Below are 22,957 nucleotides of genomic sequence, written 5' to 3'. Positions count from 1 at the left end.
TGGGGCCCCCTTCAGATCAGCTGGTGGTGGAGTTGGGGACTGGCCGATTTCCGGGGCACAGGGGAAAAGGGACTGTGGTCGGCTTGGGGCCCCAGGGCCAGATGTGGACATGTGTGTGTGATTTGGGGTCGAGACCGGGGAGATGTAGTGTGGTTGTGTCTGGGCGGCCCCGATGTCAGTGATATACTTGGAGGACGGGAGATGCTTAAAACGACCACCAAGGGGCATTAGGGGCTTTTGGGCAGTTGGACGTGTTTGGTTTATAAGAGCATTGGATTTGTTGTAGTCTGTAGTACTTGATTACGAATGATGGTGATGGTGATGATGATGATGATGATGTTGATGATGATAGTAATCAAGAGCTGTAGCCTAGTGCCCTGAGCGGACGATTTCCTGTTTTCTCTTTTATTACTCTTGGTCACTGGGGAGGGGAAAACGGGGTGCAATTAGCCGATCTGCACTGGCTGAAAGGGAGGGGTTGGTGTAAGGAAGCTTTTACGAGGGCTTGCCCACCGCGGGGCCCGAATGTTTTGAATGAAGAGTTTGCCGCAGTGTCAGAGATCCTTGAGCCCCACATCCTGGGGGATGCACTGGGGTTAGAAAGAGAAGAATAAACACCGAGCACTCTTTTCAGAACCAGTTACCAGGCTCTGATTTTTCTTTTGGGGGTGGGATGAAGGAAAGCTGGTCACAAACTTTTCTCAAAATGGATGCTTTGTGCATGTTAAAGTTTTATAGTAGTCTGATTGGGATCTCTCAATGTTAGCCAAATAAGGAGAAACTATTGGCAATCCAGAGATAATGCTCCTTTGCCTTTAACAGGCCAAAAGCAACACAACCACGTAGAGTTGTGCATAAAAAGCAATTTTTAGTGATGGTAATAGGTGACACGACAGACTCTTTTCATTTTCTTAGTGGGCAACTTGGAATTACTAGAAAAGGACTTTACGGCAAAGTTTCCCCTTACATTGAAAAGACTTGTACAGAATCTTAAGAGTTACCTTGGTTATGTGTAATACTGTAACAAAAATTGCTTGGGAGGTTAAGACTGTATTTTATGCATATTACCTTGCTGGCTTTATAAGAGAGGTGTGTGGTGGCATTTTTCTGTTTACTTCTTCCTGTTTAATGAATGACGATCACTTTAAGTTTTAGTTGAATTCTCATATCAAGCTTGGCTTATAGCCTTTGTTTACAAAGTTTACTGGATGGATGGAAATGACTGACAAATTGCAGGACAAATCTGGAATTCAGAATGTGGCTCCCAGTAAAAATATACCATGGTCTTTAGATCTTCCTTTATTTCATTAATTCAGAGTCTGTAATATAGTTTATTTGACTGGTTTATTTTAAGGCATTGCATAACTAAATTCTAAAAACATGGTGTTGAGAGTAAAAATAAGTTTGGCATTTAAAATCATAATTAATTATAAAAGATGAATTTTTTCAAATTTCTTTCAAGTGTGACTTATACAGTGGAATTGATTCTGGAAGACAGTTACTGTGTGCCTGAGGTCAGGATACAATTGGATGATGGTTTACAGTCTTATTAAGATTGTCAAATAAAAATGTAAAGTCATTTTGTGGAGAAATCCAATTTGTGGGTAAAATTTTCTAATACTTAATATTATTGGCTTAGGTAAGCAGAGAAAAAACATGTATCAGGCTTCTTAAAGGTTGTTTTTGTTTTTTAAATTTCCTCTCAATTTGGACATGTTGCAAGAACTATCAGACTTACCAGCGTCTTCCTGAATAACTGAATTCAGTGGTTAGTTTGGCGTTATACAGATGTAGTCTTTATTGGGTATTTTATTTTAGCTGACAAGTGCTTAAGCAGAAGTTTCCAAATTTATGCACAATCACTTGCATAACATTTTCTTTGTAATTTGTCTACATAATCTTTACATCAGTGAAGCCAAAGTCTTTAAAATATCAAGCATTGAAATTTTTATGTTTTCTCCACTCTCATTTCTCCTTTATTAACTCTTGTATTTTTTCCCCATTGTGATTATGAGCACAAGTAGTTTGCCTGGGTCAAATTCAGGACAACAGATAGTGAAAGGTGATAAATAAAACTTTTTAAAAGAATTGCAAGAAAATGTTAAGCTTTTAAGGAATTTCTTGAATGCAGCGTATTTTAAATACTTAAATTATAAAACCTAAAGTTGACCCACTGATTTGTTTAATAGGCCTTGAATAGTTCTTTTTTAAATTTTTTTTTTATTTAGCCTCTTGAAAAATAATAGAATACTTAAAATGTTTTTACTACATTAGTTATTGGTTAGTCTTTTGGAATGTTCATTTACTTTTTTGGTTCTGATCAAGTGTCCTAAATTTCGCTATCAGGAGAAAAGTGTTAGGGACGTCACAACACACAAATATACTTCTTAATCTAATATTTTACTTCCATTTTTAACATAAGTAGCTTATATTTAAAAGTTTCTTTATTAATGGATTAAATGTGCTCTCGTTAGAAATTACAAAAGATAATTAATTTTCAGCTATTCTTTTTGTACAAAAATATGTCATACATGTAGGAAAAAAGGCAGTGTTTCTTGTCAAATTTTCTAACTTGGTCTCTAGATTAGCTCCTTCCACCACTTCCCCATAGCTAAAAAAAACATATGGAAGTTTTGATATAAACATCGATTTTCTAGAACTGAGGTCTAGAGTAGATTTTCATTTCTACGGTGGGCAATAATCAGCTCTGATTTTATACCTACCCGGTAGAGTTTTATTTATACTTACGTGATGTTTATTTCAGTTTACTTTGTAAAGATTTCAGAAGAGTAATAGTAAAGCTTTCTATAGTATGCTTTATTTCTGATTCTAATACTGGTATGCATAAAATGCAGGACTGAGATTTCTTCCAATTGTTTTTAGTTTAGCCTTTAGTTTTCTACCTTAAATTCTTATTTACTTCCTCTGTGCCAGTGACATCTAAGCCAATTTCCAGTTCTCACCTTTCTGCAGAGCTCCAGTCATTCCATTTTTCTACTGATGATGAAGTATTGATTTTAAATGAAATATTTGATTTTATATTAAAAAATAATTTTTTAAATTGTAATATAGTAAATAGATGTCCACCCTTTCTGCTGAAGATAGCAACTACTGTACTGTATTTATATTTTCTTAGTCATTTCTTAAAAGGATCTTATTCAAACATGGATTTTCATAATTATAATTCAGTTTACAACCTACTTTTAGCACTTCAATTTGAAATGAAAGTTACATTTCTTCAAGTCTGCTCTTTTCATTGGGGCCTCTGTTCTATTAATGATATCATTAATCTCTAGATCATTTTACATTTTATTGTTTCCTCATCCCCTTGTCTACATATATCCAGTCATTCTTCTTCCCACTTGCCTTTGCGTCAATTTCTTATCCTTGCCACTCTCACTGTCAACCTAATTCATACCTTTATTATTTTCATCCCTAGAGTATAGTTATAGTTCATTGCTTTCCCCAACTCTTCGCTCCTTGGTCCAATCCGGCATTCATATTGCTGATTAATCTTCATACACAATTATGTATGTATATTTAATTCAGTGATTTACATTTGGATTTTTTAAATTCGTTTTTTCATTTATTGATTTCAGAAAGAGGGGGGACACATGAATTTGTTGTTCCACTTATTTATGCATTCATTGGTTGATTCTTCTATGTGCCCTGACTGGAGATCTAACCCACAACCTTGTCATATTGGGTCAGCACTCTAACCAACTGAGCTATCTGCTTAGGGCCCTGATTAATCTTCTTTAAAAAGATTTTCTTTGTGTTTTGAGAGAGGGGAAGGGAGGAAGAGAGGGAGAGAAACATCTATAGGTTGCCTCTCACGTGCCCCCAACTGGGGACCTGGCCTGCAACCCAGGCATGTGCCCTGACAAGAATTGAACCGGTGACCTTTTGGTTTGTGGGACAATGCTCAACCCACTGAGCCACACCATACCACTTTGTGTTTCTACTTTCCATAAATTGAGATTTAAAGTGTTTCATTATGTAGCTTATTCCTGATACATTCCCATTGTGTTATAACTTTTACTCTTTTTTTTATTACTATGCCTATGGAATGGTCATGCTTTTTCTGCCACTAGCATGTCCTCCCTCTCCTTCTTCGACAATCAAAATCCTAGTCATTCTTCAGTGTTCAATTCAATTGCCAACCAGAAGGGATCTTTCTGTCTTTTGAGTTCATATAATACTATGGCACTGGAGAGACACTCCTCCGGGGTGCTCACTGTACCTCACAATTTGCCTGTCTGTTGCCATTAAATTACTGAATAGTGTTTGTAAGTTTGTCTTTGTTGTCTCTAAGGACCCAGTCTTGCACATGTTGTATTTCCAGAGCCTGACACGTGGTAGACGGTCTTAAATATATATTGAATTGTATATTTTACCTTGTATCATAGATAATAGTCATTTGTATGTTATGACATACCGTAAATTTTTAAAACCTTCACATCCAGATACTCAGAGAATTGTTCTTGGACATACTGAAACTTTTATGTTTATAAAGAAATGAAAAACTTTGTTGTAGAACTTTTGTTCTGATTTTTTTATTATATTGAGATTTTAAAAATTCTTAATATTAACCTCCTTCCTATTAAAAAATTCTAAACCTGTTTAAATCTTGTTTAAGTGATAGGAAAATATTCAGTTGAATCACTAATTAACTTGCTACCTTTTTTGTAAGGGTCTGAACTAGGTCCTATAGAGAGGAATACAAAGTAGAATTTTGGCCATGTTGTATGGATTATAATTTTAAAATTACGAGAGTATATTTTTCAGTACAGTCTTGCAGATGATTTTACTATTAAATCCCTTTGCCTTTAAAAATTGAAATTTTATCAATTTCTAAGGGAGGCATTTGAAGCTTCTTCATAAAAACATGAGGTTCCTGTCTTGTCAGTAAAAGGAATACTTTTATGTAGTCTTAAGTGTTTCATCTTCTCAGCCAATCCATTTCACTGAAAGTATCTAATAGGGCTACTTAAACTTTTCCAGCCACAAGGAAAAGAGACTAGAAGCAGCTGATTTTGAGTCTCTTGTTAGGCAATCGTGTAATTGGTATACATGAGACATTTATTTAAAACTGAATATAGAGTTTATAATTGTTTACCCCAACCCCACTTTTTTTGGTGAGCGATGTTAATTTAAGATCTTGGAAGAATTGATTGGATCATTTATAAATAATGTTAAAATCTGTGATTAAAAGAATGTGCAGTTTAAATTATCTTCTCTACGTAATTTTCTTGTTAGAAAGCTGTAACACTTTAAAATGATGGTTCTTAAATTTTTTTATTCGAATCATCCTAAATCCATATTTTAAACCTGCCCCCCTCCCAAACAAACAAAGCTTCTAACCCCATACTGGCCCCTCACTTCCTGCATATAAATGGACAACCCTAGCCATAAATGGGTTGCGCTGGTAGGGCATCAGTACCCACACTGTTGCTGTTATAATGCCTTCTCTGAAGTTGCTGCCCTTGTGCTTCCTGGCAACACTTTTGTGGTCTGACTTTGAAGTGTCACAACCAAGACCATCTTCATGTGCTTCAGCTACAGTGTGATTGCAAGCTGTGACTGAGCATTTTCTAGTATAACCTGGTAGAAGCACTAGATTCAATAGAGAAATTTTTTTTTCATCATCCATTTGTTACCATGTTTTACAAGATATGGTTTACATAAGAAGAGTACCAATGCTTTAAAAAATTTCTAGTTCGATTGTTATTTTTTCCTTCTATTGCTGTAGGGAAAGGGGAAGGGAGAAAGGAAGAGAAATATCGATTGGTTGCCTCCTGCACACACCCTGACTGGGGACCAAACCCAAAACCCAGGCATGTGTTCTGACCTGGGTTTGAACCTGCGACCTTTTGGTTTGCAGGACGACACCTAACCAAGTGACCCGTACAGACCAGGGCTAGTTAGATGATTTTTAATATATAACTATTTAGGAAGGGGATGTAAAACATTGTTTTTGTTACTGCTGTAGCATGTTACTTCGTGACACTTCCCAAAGTTGATATTTTCATTGCATCTCTGCCTGCAAAAACACCATTTTTACCCCACTTTTGAAAGTTTGTGAAGTTCAACAGTTGTATTGAAAAGATGGAGTATTGGCTTTTTGGCATACATCTTTGAAAGGTTGAAATCCTCCAATAGTCATTTTGTGTTTATTCTAAGTTGGAAATAAATATGTACTAGTCATGACTTATCACAGTGTTTTATTGAGGAATAGAATTGGCTGGTGAACATTTGCTGAGGATTTGTTATATGTGAAACATTATGGTAGGTATATTTGCAACCAATATCTCATTTAATTCTCAGAATGTCTCCTTTCTCTTGGTCAAGGTTACTAGGATAATAAATGGTAGAGCTGGGATCTAACTCAGGACTATCTGGTTCCAAAAGCCCAGACTTAACACTATGCTAGATGTCGTCCTTTAAGTCTGGAAAAGAAAGTACATATTTCTTAAGTCTTCCAGCCATTATGATTGATGGTTGGTACTTGGAGGTTTCCCTTGTTAATCAGAGAATCCCACAAAACACACATACATATGTAATTTTTTCTTCATCTACTTTTGTTTTAGCTAGCCAGCACTTTTAAGAGCTTTCTATAGTAATGAAATGCAGTAGTACTATAACTAAATCTCAGAATCTGTTATAAATTTTAAGGACTGCCAATATTGTGTTTAGCCATTATATGCAGAATATTTGATCAGGTTCTTTGGAAAGTTTCAAGGAAGTGACAACAGCACAAAAACATTTTTATTTTTTAGGGCATAGAGTTTAATCTTTAAACGTCTTCATTTTTCTTTATCGTAATAACAATTTATATTATTACTTTCAGGGTTTTTATATATTCACTTATAGTAAATGCTTTATACACACATTTTTAACTCTTTATAATGAGATAAATTTTAGGTAAATTCATATTACTGATAACAAAAACAGAGAGAGAAAGAGAAATAACTTCCAGTGTGTCACTACTGTTTGACTTAATATCTTGTAATTTACCTTCTGTGCAGTGATTATTGGTATTTATAGTTAGAACTTGAGACATTACATGAAATGCTAATAAAGTTATTTGAATTAACTTCTGAATTAGTAAAACAAATTTTTAGTATTAATTATGTTTGATTTTAATTGGAACCCTTTTTAGTAGGAATATCCAAGTTATAAGAATATTCCATTCCTTAAATCATGTTGCAAACTTTAGCCAAATTATATTTCCTATGTTAACTTGGAAAAGGCAATAGAATTTTTTTTCCTTATATCTAATAATTGAGAGCACCATTTGAAATATGATTTGCTTGTTGCCCATCATTTTGCATTTCATGGACCAATAACTTGTTTGTAAATTTTTTGATGACTAAAAGAAGATAGCCTAATTTTCATTTTGCCATGTTTGGGCATTAACAACAAACAACCTGATCACCTTCTATCCTCAACATTTCATAAAGGAAAAGGATATTTTAACAACAGCAATACGATATGAGATATGAATATGTTCAAGAACAGTGGGGTATATACATCAATCTGCATCAATCTGCAATATTGCTGTATTGACAATGCATGTTATTAGTGCTCTTTTATGCAAGTAGAATAACTGAAGGTGAACAGATTTCATAACTTTATTCCCTATGTCCTCCTTTTAGGTAGGATATGATAGAGTATAGGTGGTGTGACAGGCTATATCATCAGGGTGCAAACGTCTGGCCTCTGATCACCCAGTAATAAGCAAAGAAGAATTTGCCTAAACAGATTCAGGAAATTGGCGAAAGCTTTCTTTAGGAACCACTGATTTCATACGTATATTTCCATATGCCTTTGCACATTTAATCTTCCTCTGGAATGTACTTTCCAGCTTATTTATATTAGGGCACAGCTCAAGCACCAAGTGTGGACTTGCTTGACCACTGGGGCACACAGTGATTCTCTAGCTTGCTGTTTAAACCCTGAGTTTGACACTTACACAACCTATTATCTGATCTCTTGACAAAATAGTGAATTCCTTCAGGGAGAGGCTTTGATTCATTTTTCTTTAAATTCTTTCGATAACTGCATTTTTTAAAGCAGGTGCACAGTAAATGTTTGTTGTTTTAAAAAATTGAGCACAATGTAGACTAATCTTGTGAAGAGCTGAGTTCATATTTTGTAAAACAAAATGATGACAGTTTGTGTGGGTAAATATAACAGCTAACAAATATTTAAAATATTTTAATAAAATGTATACCAATAACTTTGTTTTAGAATACTTATAAGGCAAAGGTAACCTGTTGTTATAGTCAAAATTTGGCAAGATTTTAAATTTATTTTTGAAATGGAATATATTCCTGATTACCAGTACAAGTAGAATTTTGCTCAACTTATTTAGCATTTTAAGATAAATTTCTTTAAACTGATCATTGGGTGTATGTTTAGAAAAGGAATCCTTAGAATACTGGCTTTAGAAACTAATTCATATTTTCTAAGTATTTTTATCTAAATAACATTTCCACTATGGATCCTTGTATGTCAGTATTTTCTGGCCTTATTAATATTTTGGTTGCTTATCTTTTCATTGTGCTGGCTAACCATAGAAAGACAAATTTGAGCTCTGTGTTAACTGCCCGAAGTGTGCTTGCTTGACTTGAATGTTCTTTCATGGGTGGAGACATTCCACATTGTCATGTGTCATATAGGCATTTCTGAAATGACATTCAGTGGAAACCATGGAAAGAAATGAAGGCATTCCTCAGCTGTCACCTTTTTAGTAATCTATTTAAATGCATTACATGCATTGGGTAAGATATTCTGTGGGGAAAGCTTCACTGAATAAAAAACATTACTGTAACCTTATTATTAACACATATTTGAGATACAATTACATTTTTTTCATTTAACATGTTCTTTAACAGAAAAACATCGTAAGGCCGCAGAAAGTTGCATTATTTTCTTGAATACTTGTATAGGGCAAAGGATAAATTTTATGACATGTGAATTGATACCCTCTTAGAAGTTAACCATCTGGGAAAGTATATTTTCCTGAGTTAACTGTTAAAACACACACACACCCCAATTATCTTTACTTTTTATTAAACATACTAAAGTATATACAATTTATTTGCCTTCAAAATTATTTTAGATGGTTATAAGCTTATTTCAATAGTTAAGACTTTTGCTTGGAACATTTCTGGAAGACTTCTATTTGACCGTCAGCTCCAGAATGATATTTTCAGTGTTGAGGGGGTTTTTTGTTTGTTTGTTTTGTTTTAAAATTCTTTCAGGAAAGTTTTTTTTTTTTTTAATGTTGAAAATGATAGTCATTTGGAGACAAGTCTGGTGGATAGGTAGATCATGGTTAATAAATATTATCAATGATTAGATATTTTCTAAAAAGCTTATTCCTAATTGGAGCATGATCATAAAAAGACCATTTTGGGTTTTAGTTAACTCTTTTACATTGTTTGGACTTGACTATTGTTCGGAGTTTCTTTATGATTTACCTAGTGTACTCTTGTTTTCTAGATTTTGCATGAAACAGCTCAAGGTTATAGCTTGGGATTTGAACGTGGTCTTTTTGTGTATATGTTTGTTTTCCACAAAAGAATTTAATGCTGCTTTTGCCAGATCATGACACTGTATTTTATTAACAGCTATTGTTTTCTCAGAGATATGTTCATTTGTACAGTTTTTCTTAAAAAGATTAGGACAGATGACTTGTTCAGCAATTTCCATATCCTTTCCAAGTACATGGAATAATCTGCATAAAAACTGCCTCGTATTCAAGGGTTTTTTTCCTTTTGAAATATCTGTTGTTGTTTATTCCAACCATTATTTCTTACAGTAAAATTCTTTAAATTTCTGATCTTCTCAGTGTTTTTATATATCTTAGGTTGTACATGAAAATGTCTTCAGTAATTATTAAACCTTCCATGCCTTCTATTCTTTTGCCTTTACCGTCTTCATTTTATTTTTAAACATGGCTTATTTTCAAGTTTGTTTACTGTTCTCTCTATATATTTTATCTCAAATTTAAGAAAAATAATTAAGTAATTACAGCATCAAAGAGAAATATAAAAGAAGAAATTAAATGTTATCCAAGTTTTCAGGCCTGGAGGTAACCCTATTCAAACTTTGGTAAACTTATTTTAATCCATCTATCTAATGCAGTTTTCTATAGTTATATTTAATTTTCTGGTTTATAACCTACTTTTCATATTATACAGTTTTAGAAATTCTATACTAGTGAATATTGATTCTACTGTGTGCGTATGTGTGTGAGAACACATGTACATTCCAACATTTATTTTTTTAGTCATCTGATGATGAATATTTAGTATATTTCCAATTTTTCTTTATATTGTGGATATTATACTACTTTTTTGCTCACTTGTGACATTGTATTCCTGGGATTGTTTCTTAGAAATTTTACCTGTAATTTTGTGTTTTGCTCACAATAACATGCTGTTTTAATGTTTGTTTATGCAAAATACATTTTCAGTAAAGTCTCTAGTATATCTAGTGTAGAAGACCAACCTTGAAGGTCATTGTGCTGACACATGTCTGTTACATTCATAAAGTTATGATGTCATCTTCTGACTTACCCATAGGGAAATCTGTTTTATTACTCTGTTAGTCTGTATATATAAATAAAATTTGTGTTGTATCAATTTTTAATTTATTAAACAGTGTATTTTGAAGATATATGATGCTATCATTTATCTAAATTAGTTATTAACTCATTCATGCAACAGATAGTTAAATCGTGTTACAGTATGCCTGGCACTGTACTAGTCTCTAAAAACAGTGGTCCCTGCCTGCATATAGTATAAATCTAGTGGAAATGGCAGTGTGAACAAATAATTACAGTTTTAGTAAATGTTAGAATAGAGGTATAGGGTGAGATGAAAGGTTTTATTAGGAAGATTTAACCTAGAATGTCAGGAAAGACATCCCTGAGAAACTTATGTTTAAGTTATAGGTAGCTTAACTAATATCTTGAGCCTTGCTCCATCTTTGTCCTCTGAATGCCTCTGTTCAGTTCCTCTTCTTGATCTATTTCCTTCTTAAAGAAGAATGTTTCAAGGTTGTTACATGTCTGTTTTTTTCTTTTCCATATCATTCATTCTTACAGTTTCAACTTTTCTTTTCATGTCATCTGTTATCTTTTTTATATAATTCATATCTTATTTTTGATATCGATTCTTTCTTTTACTAAACTGAAATCCTAGGGTTATCTTCTCTTTTCTCCTTCACTTCTTGCATATAGTCAATAAGTTTTATAACATGCACAACTGTGAAAGAAATACTCCCGAATTTATACTAGCTTTTAAATATTCATTAAAAATTTTTTTAAATTTTTACTGAATTTATTGGGGTTACATTGGTTAATAAGATTATATGGGTTTCAGGTGTACAATTTTATAATACATTGCCTGTATATTGTAGTGTGTGTTCACCACCCCAAGATATTCATTTAACAGAATCAAAGACCTGTTCTGTACCATGCACTATTAAGTGCTGGAGGAATATATTTTAAAGCAAAAGAGGTGTCAACACTACCCTCATGGAGTTTACAGTAAAAGGAAATTACTTAGCCATCAGGGAAGTGCAAATCAAAACCATAATGAGTTACCACCCTACAACCACCAGAATGGCTATAATAAAAATAACAAATAATACCAAGTATTGACTAGGGTATGGGAAAATTAAACCTTCATACTCAGCTGGTGGTAATTAATGTAAAATGGTGAATCCACTTTCAAAACAGTCAGACAGTTCCTCAAAAGGTTAAACATAGTTACCCCAGCAGTTCTACTCCTAGGTGAGTAGAAAATATATGAGAATTGAAAATACATGCCTACATGAAAACATATACATTAATGTTTATAGCAGCATTGTTCATAAGAAAAGAACACAAATGTCTTATCAGCTACTGAATGGACAAATAAAATGTGGTATGTTTTGTTACAGGAATCAGTAACAAAGAAATAAAGTATTGATACTTGCTGCAACATACGGGAATCTTAAAGACATTATGCTAATAGAAGGAGACCAGTCACAAAAGACCACACATTGTATGATTCCAATTTATGTGAAATGTTCAGCATAAGCAAATCAATGGAGACAGAAGATAGATTAATGGATGCCAAAGGGTGGTGGTGGGAGGGACCACTTACGAGCATAAGGGTGATAAAAGTGTTCTAACATTGATTGTACTGATTGTACAACTGAATATACTAAAACTTTTAATTACACACTTGAAATCAGTTACTGTATGATGCGTGAATTATATGTCAATAACTTGTTATATTTCTTTAAAGAATGAAATTACTGCACTGGCTGGTGTGGCTCCGGATTGAGTGCTGGCCTGTGAACCAATGGTTCAATTCCCAATCAGGGCACACACCTGGGTTGCAGGCCCGGTCCTCAGTTGGGCGCATGCAGAAGGCAACCACACACTGATGTTTCTCTCCCATTCTCCCTCCCTCCCCCTCTCTCTAAAAATAAATAAATAAAATCTTTTTTTAAAAAAGAATGAAGTTACTTATGTATTGATCAGTGTTCATCATTAAAAATTGAGGCACTAGCAGCGGCTGTAATTATATGTTCTGCCCGACCTCCAACCCCAGCATAAGCTTGGTGTTCATCACTATAGTTAGGATGGCAAAGAAGACATTATCCCTGCCCTAATACAGCATGCAGTGCACTAGGGTATGTAGACAGATACACAGGCAATTATGTCACTTATGTGTAATGACATTAAATGGTAGTAGTACTGAGTGCTATGAAATTAATGAAGACACATCTCACCTCAATTTGGGGAGGGGGAGTGCTGCCTGGTGTGACCAGTAAAGGTTAGCCCAGGTTGTGAGGGAGAGAAGAGTTTGGGAAACTATTTCAGAGAGAGGGAAGAGTATATGCAGAGAGCTGAAGGTGAACAGAAGTGTTGAAGGATTTTAATCATGTTCAATGAAACAAGCAAATTTTGTTTAAGAAAAATCACTTTGATTGCTATGTGGATAATGCACTGAGAAGAGGACATGACTGGAGGCAGGAAGACCAGTTTAGGAAGTTGAGTAGTTTTAAGAGAGATGAACCAGCTTAGTGGCAGTGATGTTGGAAAATAGTAGATGGACTTAAGACATATTTAAGGAATAGAATTGGTAGGAATTGGAAATGGATTGTCTGAGAGGATAGGAGTCAAGATATGCGTGTACTTGGCTTGGACAACTAGGTGAATGGAAGTACTTTTCACAACATACATTCATGATGTGCTTACTCTGTAGGTCAGGAGCAGAGTATACTTGAATGATACTGGAGGAAGATAGGCAATAAAGAAGAAATTACAATGCAGTGTGAAATATATGCTAAAGGATATACAAGACATTGGACTAGCATGGAGGAGGTGTTTTTTCAGTTTGTTTGTTTTTTGGTCCTGGGACTTGTTCTGTTTTCTTAGGTCTTCTGGTTATCTGGAAGTGTGAATACTGAATTCAAAACAATTTATGAGGCTACAGAAAACCAAAGGATAAAAGATAGGTATATTTGAGCCTGAAGGAGGTTTAGTTTTAAGAAATGAAAGAACAGTCTGTGAAGAAAGATTGAGAGGATGGATCCCGGCAAGTCTGGAAGTATAGACTTGATTTATAATTGGTAAAGAATTTTTAATAGTAGAGTGGGAGAGTTAATTTGATAGTTATGGAAAATAGATTTGGACACAGCAGCTGGGAAGCCATTTCAGTAGTTCACCTCAGATGAAAGTATTCCTTTGGGTTTCCCCTTGATTTTATTTGATATTTTACGTCTTCTGGTTACCAAAAAATTTGTTTTTTGGATCAATATTTTATAATTTTAATTTTTAGAATTTTGTGCTTAAGTTAGAAAGTGAGTTGTATTAGAAGCTATAAGAAGGGAAGAATTGATAATTTTTTTCTGCTTTCCTTCTAAATTAACAAGTTTTTAAATAGTTTGAACTGTTAATATTCATCTTTGTACTGTAACTGACCCTTGAAATTGGAGGTTTTAAAAAATGTGTTTTAGTAGTATATTATAAATTTTTTAAAGTATATTTTATTGATTGTGCTATAACAGTTGTCCCAGTTTGTCCTCCTTTGCCCCCTTCCACCTAATACACCCCTTCCTTCCAGCAGTCCACCCCTGGGTTCATGTCCATAGGTTGTGCATATAAGTTCTTTGGCTTCTCCATTTTCTATACTATTCTTAGCATCCCCCTGTCTATCTTATACCTACTAATTATGCTTTTTAATCCCAGCACCTTTTCCCCCATTTTTTCCCTTCTCCCTCCCAGCTGATAACCCTCCAGATTATCTCCATAATATATGATTCAGTTCCTGTTCTGGTTGTTTGCTTTGTGTTTGTTTGTTTGTTTAGATTCAGTTGTTGATAGTTGTGAGTTTGTTGTCATTGTTCATAGTTTTGATCTTCTTTTTCTTAAATAAGTCCGTTTGACATTCCATATAATAAGGTCTTGGTGATGGTGAACTTCTTTAGCTTTCCCTTGCCTGAGAAGCACTTTATTGACCTTTTCATTCTAAATCATAGCTTTGCTGGATAGAGTAACTTTAGTTGTAGGTCCTTGCTTTTCATCACTTTTGAATACTTCTTGCCAGCTCCTTCTAACCTGCAAAGTTTCTTTTGAGAAATCAGCTGATAGTCATATGTGAACTCCTTTTTAGGTAACTCTCTGCTTTTCTCTTGCTGCTTTTAAGATTCTTTATCTTTAACCTTTGTCATTTTAATTATGATGTGTCTTTGTGTGTTTTTCTTTGGGTCCAACATGTTTGGGACTCTCTGCTTCCTGGACTTGTAATGTCTTTATCTTTCTCCAAATTAGGGAAATTTTCTTTCATTATTTTTTCAAATAAATTTTCAATTTCTTGGTCTTCCTCTTCTCCTTCTGGCATCTCTGTGATGCAGATGTTGGCACATTTGGATATGTCCCAGAGGTTTCTAAGCCTCTCCCCCTTTTTTTGAAAAGTTGTTTCTTTTTTCTATTCTGGGTGAATGTTTATTTCTTCCTTATGTTCCAAGTCATTGATTTGAATCCTGGCTTTCTCCCCTTCACTGTTGGTTTTCTATAGATTTTTCTTTATTTCACTTAGTGTAAACTTCATTTCTTCCTTTATGTTTTTGCCATACTCAGTGAGTTCTCTGAGTATCCTGATCACCATTGTTCTGAACTCTGCATCTGATAGGTCGGCTATCTTTGTTTTGTGTAGTTCTTTTTCTGGGGTTTTGTTTTATTCTTTCATTTGGGCCATATTTCTTCTTCAATGTGTCAGCCTCCCTGTGTTTGTTTCTGTTTATTAGGTAGAGCTCCTTTGACTCTGTATCTTAGTGTACCTGTTAAGTTGTATGGGGCAGAGCCTTAGGTAAGCCAGGGTAAGGCAACCTGCTTCATCTCTCTGAGGCTTTGTATGGGAATAGTGCTGCTACCTGGCTTCTGGAGGTTTCACTGGCACTCAACCCGTTCTCAGTCACTTCACCCACCTCCCATATGTAACTGGCACCCTTCCAGCTGTTGCCCTGGTGGGGATTGCCAGAATGGGTGGGATTGTGTATGCTCTGAGTCCTTGCAGACCCTTTAAACGGTCGCTCCTGAAAAAATGGCAGTTTCTTCTGCCATTCCAACCCCCATTGGTTTTTATAGCCAGAAGTTATGAGGCTTTATTTTCCTGGTGCTGGATTCCTGGGCTGTGCAGTCTGGCCTGGGGCTGAGATCACTCTGCTCCCAAGATATCTCTCCCAATTTTTGTCCACCACATGTGAACACGGAACTGCCCATGCTGCTGCTGCCTCACTGTATCTTCTTGCCTTTCCACCTGACTCCACTTCTCTACCCCTCCTACTCATCAGGATGAATGTGGCTTCTTTAAGTCTGTTGTTGTTGGACTTCCATACAGTTCAATTTTCTGGCAGTTCTGGTTGTTAATTTGTTTTGAGGTTATTTGCAATTTTTCTTGTGGTTGTGCAAGGAGGTGAAGTGTGTCTACCTATGCCTCCATCTTGACCAGAAGTCTTATATATATTTTTAAGAGTGAAATTCTTAGTAGAATAAACTGGATTTAAGGCATTTTGATTTTATGTAGCTCTTACAAGACCATAAAAAAATTTTAGTAACAAATGATTAATGTAGATTATCTTTTGAAATAGACTTTTAAAGTTTGTTTTAATTAGATGTCATAGTTATTCCATCCCATTTTGTTTTAGTTGGGTCATTTAGACTAACTCACATAGGCCCTTTTCTTACCTAATAAACTCCTTTCTTCTTTACTACCACTCATATGATAAACATGATTTCTTATCAGTTTAAAAATGATTCCTCTTTTGATTGTGAAAATGATGTATCCTTAAAGAGGAGCTATGATTAGGACCTATAACTTTTACTCTGTAACAGGTTCTTATAACATTTCTGCATCTTTACATTGACCTGTTGATTGGAATAATAAATGTTAAACAATTTTATAGTAATATTTATATATTAGACATTGTTTTAGGTAGTTATATTGTCTCGCAACAATATGAAGTAAATATTTTTATTTTTATTCTTATTACTCCATGATACAGATGAAGAAACTGAGGTACAGTTGTGACTGCAAGGTCACAACAAAGCTTTTAAATTGCAGAGCTGGGAGTTTAACCTGGGCAGTTTGACTCAACACTGTTCTCTGAAACACTATGTTTATCCCCTCTGGACTATTTGAATCACCAGATTCTATCTCAGTAGTATCCTCAGGGAACCCTGGGCCTAAATTATAGGACTATGGATAGGCCAGAGCAGATCTGGCAGGTCAGATATCTCCTAAATACCAGGGTTTAGCTTTTGCAACCTAACATGCTCTGCTCTCCCAGTGCTCACAGTTTATGATCAAAGGTGCTATTGGACAAGAACTTTAGGACCCTTTTAGGCATGGCTAATTGAACATATAATGACTAAAATATAACAAAACTAGCAGGTCATAGATCTTAGGTATTTTATGTTTTCTGTTAAGTTTTTTTAAAAGTTCTTTTTGTCAGAAGACATGTAAAAAGCCCTTTTAAATGCTTCTGTTTCATCTTTAATTTATGTGTATGGGATCTCATACCTGCTGTTATTCTCTTAGCTTCTGCTCCTGTATTAAGTAATTTTTTCCATTACTAAAAGCTTGTTTGTTTTTATTGGATAATCTGATTCCAAGTTTAGAACTTCTACGTTTCACAGAACTGTAGCTGACAAGGAGATTAAAAAACTAAAAGACTACAAGAAAAGCAGTCCCTAGTTTCAGCAGAAAATTCAAAGACATCTGTTTTTTGTTTTTTGGTTTCTTTTTTCCTATTATTAACTTTTCCTATTTTGGAATAAAAGTAAGACAAAAGCCTGCTTTAGGTATGGTAGTTATCGTAGATACTTAAGAGTACTGTAAGCAGGTACTTTCAGATCTTCGAAGATCTGAAATAATTAAATAAAAGGTTTTGATTCATTACCCTGTTTTTTTTTTTAAGATTTTATTTATTTTTAGAGATAGGGGGAGGGAGGAAGAAAAAGCAAGAGTAACATCGATGTGCAAGAAAAACATCAATCAGTTGCCTCTTGCACGCCCCCCAACTGGGAACCTGGCCTGCAACCCAGGCATGTGTCCTGACTGGGAATTGAACTGGTAACCTTTTTGTCTGCGGGATGATGTCCAGAGTACTGAGCACAGGTTCTCACAACTGAATCTTCTAAGTCAAAGTTAAGGAATATTTTAAACCACTTAGTATAAACACTACCAAACGGCTCCCAAAGTGTTGCACCAATTTAATTGACCTCTTGAAATGGGAGTCTGTTTTAGTCTAGACTCACTTGTACTGTACACATCTCAGTCCTTTCCAGATGAATGTAGAGATATGGTTAGTGTTTAGCATCTAAATATATTATGAGTAGATTATATAAACTTTAAAAAGTATGTGTAAATGAAGTCCATTTCATAAATTATTTCTGTGGTTTTTCCTAAAGAAAATGCTTGATTCAAAATCATAACTAAGATATAAACAAGAGTTAAGAATAAAGCAAAAACATAAACAATAACAACGTGTTTAATTGGAAAGAAAGTTGAAATACAAAATAACAAATGAATCAATATTAACACTACACATAGACGAAAGGTAACTGGAAAGAACGCTGGTTATGTCTTAGGTTTAAATCTTTCCTGTGCCATTTACTAGCCCTCTGTTCTTAAAAAAAACCCTGTTTCCCTTTTTGTAAAATGCGGATGATGAAAGCCTGGAAAATGATTGCCAGGAAAAGCGGGAGAGAAGATTTGGAATACACAGTTACTGAATACCACCTTTTTAGGAAAAAAGAAAAAGAAAAAATGGTTCTAGAATAAGATATTTGAATAACTTTCTTTTATATAGCTCCAGCTGTCAGTTATTGTTACCCTTTTAGCATACTATGCTCTGGTGCTATTATATTAGTGAGATTTTCTTTTCTTTTCTAGAATACTTACTCGGAATGTCCTGTGAAAATTATTTGAAGGCTTTTAAGTATATCAAGCAGTAAAATAATAGCTATAGTAAAACATGAATAGAATTAGTGGAGAAAGATTATTTTAGTAACATGGCAGCTGGAAGAAAGATTAGCCAAACCATCTGTGATTTGAATTACCGTATAATGTGTTAAAGTGGATTTTCAAACATGAATTTTGCTATTTTAGTTTTTGGAAGTATTTTTGTATTTGTGTTTGAACTTTTGCATGATCTTGGTATTCGGTTAAGCAAAGCGGAGATGCTTCAATGTGTGTTGAAGAATTACAATAGTTATGTTCTGTTTTATTTCTATACCATACACACTTTTGTTTGGCCCTTATAAGCACTGAGAGCTGTTGCCTTTCAACAAGTTGAATATGGAACAAGTGAAATCTTGTTTTTTCAAGTTTATCAAAACAGCCATTTGCTTAATATAATGTTTTATTGTAGGGTGATGTGGGTGCTCAAAAAATAGAGAGCTAGTGAAGTGCAGAGGGAAGAACTTCTATCACTGCAGTGAGCTACGTCATCTCTGAGTCTTTCCCTTTCAGAGTCTCTAAAGTAAGTATAATGTTCTGCAGCAGGGTTCTCAGAGGATGAAATGAGATTATATATGTTAAAGTACCTAGCACAGCCTTTTCCACTAAAGGGGAAGCGAGTTAATATTTAAGTAACTACTCTGTTTCACCCTTTTTTAGGTGTGGCACAAATAGAATTTGAATTTGTAGTCTTATTTGGGGATACAGAACAAATGTATCTGAAATGATTTTGGAACATTTTCTCAGTTTAATTAAACACACGTGGTACCATTTGAAACCATAAAAATGATATCATTTTATTCCAGTCCATCAGAATTGGAAAAAAAAAAAGGGAAGAGCTTTTTCATAAAGGTAATTTCCTGTTTGTAGATGATATACACAAGCAAACTTTCAGTGGGAAAAATATAGGTGTGGTGTGGAGGGGAGAGGCAGAGTTATTGGGTAGAGGGACATATAGGTTAGCTGGACAGTAATAGTTGTGTAATGTGGTTTACATTCTTTTTTTTTTTTAACTGTGAATTCATGATTGTATCTATGTTTAGCTTCACTTTCCCAAATAATTAATTGTAATAAGTGTAATAATAGATAAAAGAAAGCATATGTTCATGAAACTAGAAAGCAAGATATTAACTTTTATTAAGATCCATGTTATGGTATTTAGAATAGTACAAAAATTTAGGTTCTGCTTGATTTGTATTTTAGGTAGAATTTTTAACAAAATAACTTAAGAGGTAAACAGCATGGAAGCAAGACATTCCCCACAAAAGGTAAGTAGCTTTCAAAGTCCAGCATTCATTGTTTGTGTTTATCTCCTTGAAAACAATTTTTTGTGTATCAGATAAATAAATGTTGAACTGCATTTTACAATTTTAAAATAAGAATCTTGTACTATTTTTTTTTAAATTTGGGAATGAAAGGTTTCAAAAATATAGCATTTGCTAGGAAAAAAATGGACATATTATAAGGATTAAATGAGATACTAACTGTACAAAAAGCAGTACATTCTGGCCAGGAAGCTCAGTTGGTTGGAGAGTCGTCCCTTACACAAAAAGGTGTGAGTTCAATCCCTGGTCATCAGGCACATACAAGAGGAAACTGATCCTCTCTCTCTCTCTCTCGCCCCCTCCCCCCACGTCTTCCCTGCCCTTTTCCTTCTCTTTCTTCTCTCTAAAGTTAATAAATATATCCTCAGGTAATGATTTTAAATTTTTTCTTAAAAGCAATACTAATAAAAGTATAAGCGGAAGGGTTGAATTTTCACCTTAAACATTAGTACTGATATTATCTGTAACACTTGAGGCTTAGAGGAAATGATATTCTTTGTTAGAGAACATTTATTATAGGCTTGAAATTGAAATCCACTTTGAATTTATGTATCTCTCTTAATTGAATTATGAGGTATATAAAGTATTTAATAAGGTATATAAAGTAGTTCAACCCTATCCAAGTTGAACAACATTGTTAGGGAATGTGATCCCAAAACCTTAACAAGACCTAGCAGGATCCTGCTGATTCTTTGTGGTCTCTTTCCCCTTGTTCATCTATATTCTAGCTACACTTCCTTCAGACCCTTAATTATACTAAGGTCTTTGCTACTTCCAGTCCCTGTGTATTTTCCCTTTGCTTGGAACAACCTCTCCACCTCTTGGCTAACGCCTATTCATTAAGCTTTGTGACTTCCTAAAGGAAGCTTTTGCTGGCTCCCTTTCTTTTTTTCTTTTTTGAAATATGATTTATTAATTGTGCTGTTAACAGTTGTCCCAGTTTTTTTCCCTTTGTTCCCCTCTACCCAGTGACTCCTCCCTCCAGTTGTTCCCCCCCCCGTTGTCCATGCCCATTGGTTGTGCATATAGTTCTTCTCAACATCTTCCTGTCTACTCCACTCCCTCCTACTATGCTTCTTAATTCCTGTACCATTTCCCCCTTCCCCCCTCCCAACTGACCTCCCCCCATAGTGTTCCCCGTACCTATAGTTCTTTTCCTACTCTCGTTGCCTACTTAGTCTGCCTTTGTTTCTGTTCCCTAACTTCTGTTGTTGGTTCTTGTGATGCAGTTTTCATTTTAATGTTTTGATCCTCTTTCTCCTAAACAAGTCCCTTTAATATTTCATATAACAGTGGTTTGGATCTGATGAACTCCTTCAGTTTTACTTTGTCCTGGAAGCACTTTCTGTGCCCTTCTATTCTGAATGACAGCTTCGCTAAGTAGAGTAATCATGGTTGTAGGTTTTGCTTTTCATTATTTTGAGTATTTCTTGCCAGTCCCTTCTTGCCTGCAGAATTTCTTTTGAGAAATCAGCTGGTAGTCTTATTGGGACCTCTTTGTACATAATTTTCTTCTTCTCTCTTGCTGCTTTTAAGATTCTCTCTTTATCCTTAATTTTTGACATTTTGATTATAATGTGTCTTGATGTGATTCTCCCTTGGTCCAGTTTTTTTGGAACTCTCTGTGCTTTCTGGACCTGTATGTCTATTTTCCTTCCCCAAGTTAGGGAAGTTCTGATACATTATTTTTTCACATAGTTTTTCAATTTCTAGTTCTTTTTCACCTTCTGACAACCCTATGATTCGGATGTTGGCCCGCTTAATAGCTGGCCTCTCCTCATTTTCCTCATTTTTCGTTTTCTCTTTCTGCACTGGTTGACTGTTCCTTCCCTACGTTCCGATTTGTTGATTTGATTCCTGGTTTTCTTTCCCTCACCACTAGTTTCATATGTGTTTTCATTCATTTCAGCAGGACTAGCCTTCATTCCTTCCATGTCTTGTTTAAGATCTGCTGTTAGGTCTGTAAGCATTTTTATAACCAAAGCTCTGAACTGTGCCTCAGAAAGATTTCTTATCTGCTGCTTCATTAGATTAGATATTTGCTGTCTGGTCAGCTGCGTCACTGGGATCTCTCTCACGATCTGTGCCATCCTGTCAGTTTTGTGCTTACTTTTGCTTCCTGGGCAGTGCTGTCACACCTACTACGCTATAGGGAGCGGAGCCCTGTGCACTAGTCACAACCAGGTGACCCGTCTCACCATGCTGTGGCGTTTTCTGCGGAGGTGTAGGTCCAAGATGGATTCCTGCCGTTCACTCTCCGCTCAGAGACTGGGAGCCTCCTCTTCCATCCCCACCCACTCCGGGCCTCACAGTCCAAGGTAATGGGAATGTGCTTTCCCCAGCATTAGAATTGCAAGCTGACGGGTCTGGTCTGCAGCTGGGGGTGCTCCCCCGGCGCTTCTCACCTCCCCTTAAATATAGGTGTCTGTGCTTACCACTGTCCCGTTGCTGCTGCTGCTGCCGTCAGTACAGCTTCACCTTTCCACCCCGACTTCGCCCCTCCTGCCCATCCAGATGAGCACCACTTCTTTATAACTTCATTTATTTAAAGCATCCATTTATTTTCTGGAACTTCTGGTTATTTCTGGTTTTGTGGTAGTTGTAGTCCTTCTTAGTTGTGGAGGGAGACAGAGCATTTCTGTGTAGGCCTCCTTCTTGGCCGGAAGTCTCCTGGCTCCCTTTCTTATGCTCCACAAACCTGTCTTTCTCTGTGCACACCTAGTTCTTTCATATCTCTTCTGTTATGGTGTAATTATACATTTATTTGTTTGTTTATTTGTTTACCAGTGAAGTTCGAGCATTATCATAGTGTCTGGTTCATAGTGAACACTCACTCACTCACTAATTGTTGGATGATTAAATTTGAAAATTCAATCCTATTAAAAAATGGGAATTGAAAAACCAAAATTAAAAAAAAAAAAAAAAAAAAAAAAAATGGGCACAGGACCTGAACAGAAACTTTCCCCAAGAAGACATACAACTGGCCAACAGATTTATGAAAAATTTCTCAACTTCCCTAGTTGTAAGAGAAATGCAAATCAAAACCACAATGAGATACCACCTCATACCTGTTAGAATGGCTGTTATCAATAAGACAAG

General features: G+C 35.2%; 1 protein-coding gene across 8 annotated transcripts in view; it reads left to right on the top strand.

The window, feature by feature from the left end:
* Positions 1–22,957, top strand: part of PPP1R12A (protein phosphatase 1 regulatory subunit 12A) — a 133,695-nt gene that overhangs the window by 654 nt on the left and 110,084 nt on the right. The gene's annotated exons all lie outside the window — the stretch shown is intronic.

Source organism: Furipterus horrens, unplaced genomic scaffold (genome assembly GCF_987537825.1).
Source record: "Furipterus horrens unplaced genomic scaffold, mFurHor1.1.pri manual_scaffold_4, whole genome shotgun sequence".
In the NCBI taxonomy this organism is placed as follows: Eukaryota; Metazoa; Chordata; class Mammalia; order Chiroptera; family Furipteridae; genus Furipterus; species Furipterus horrens.
Note: the sequence above shows the minus strand (reverse complement) of the source record. Positions and strands in the feature narration are given on the sequence as shown.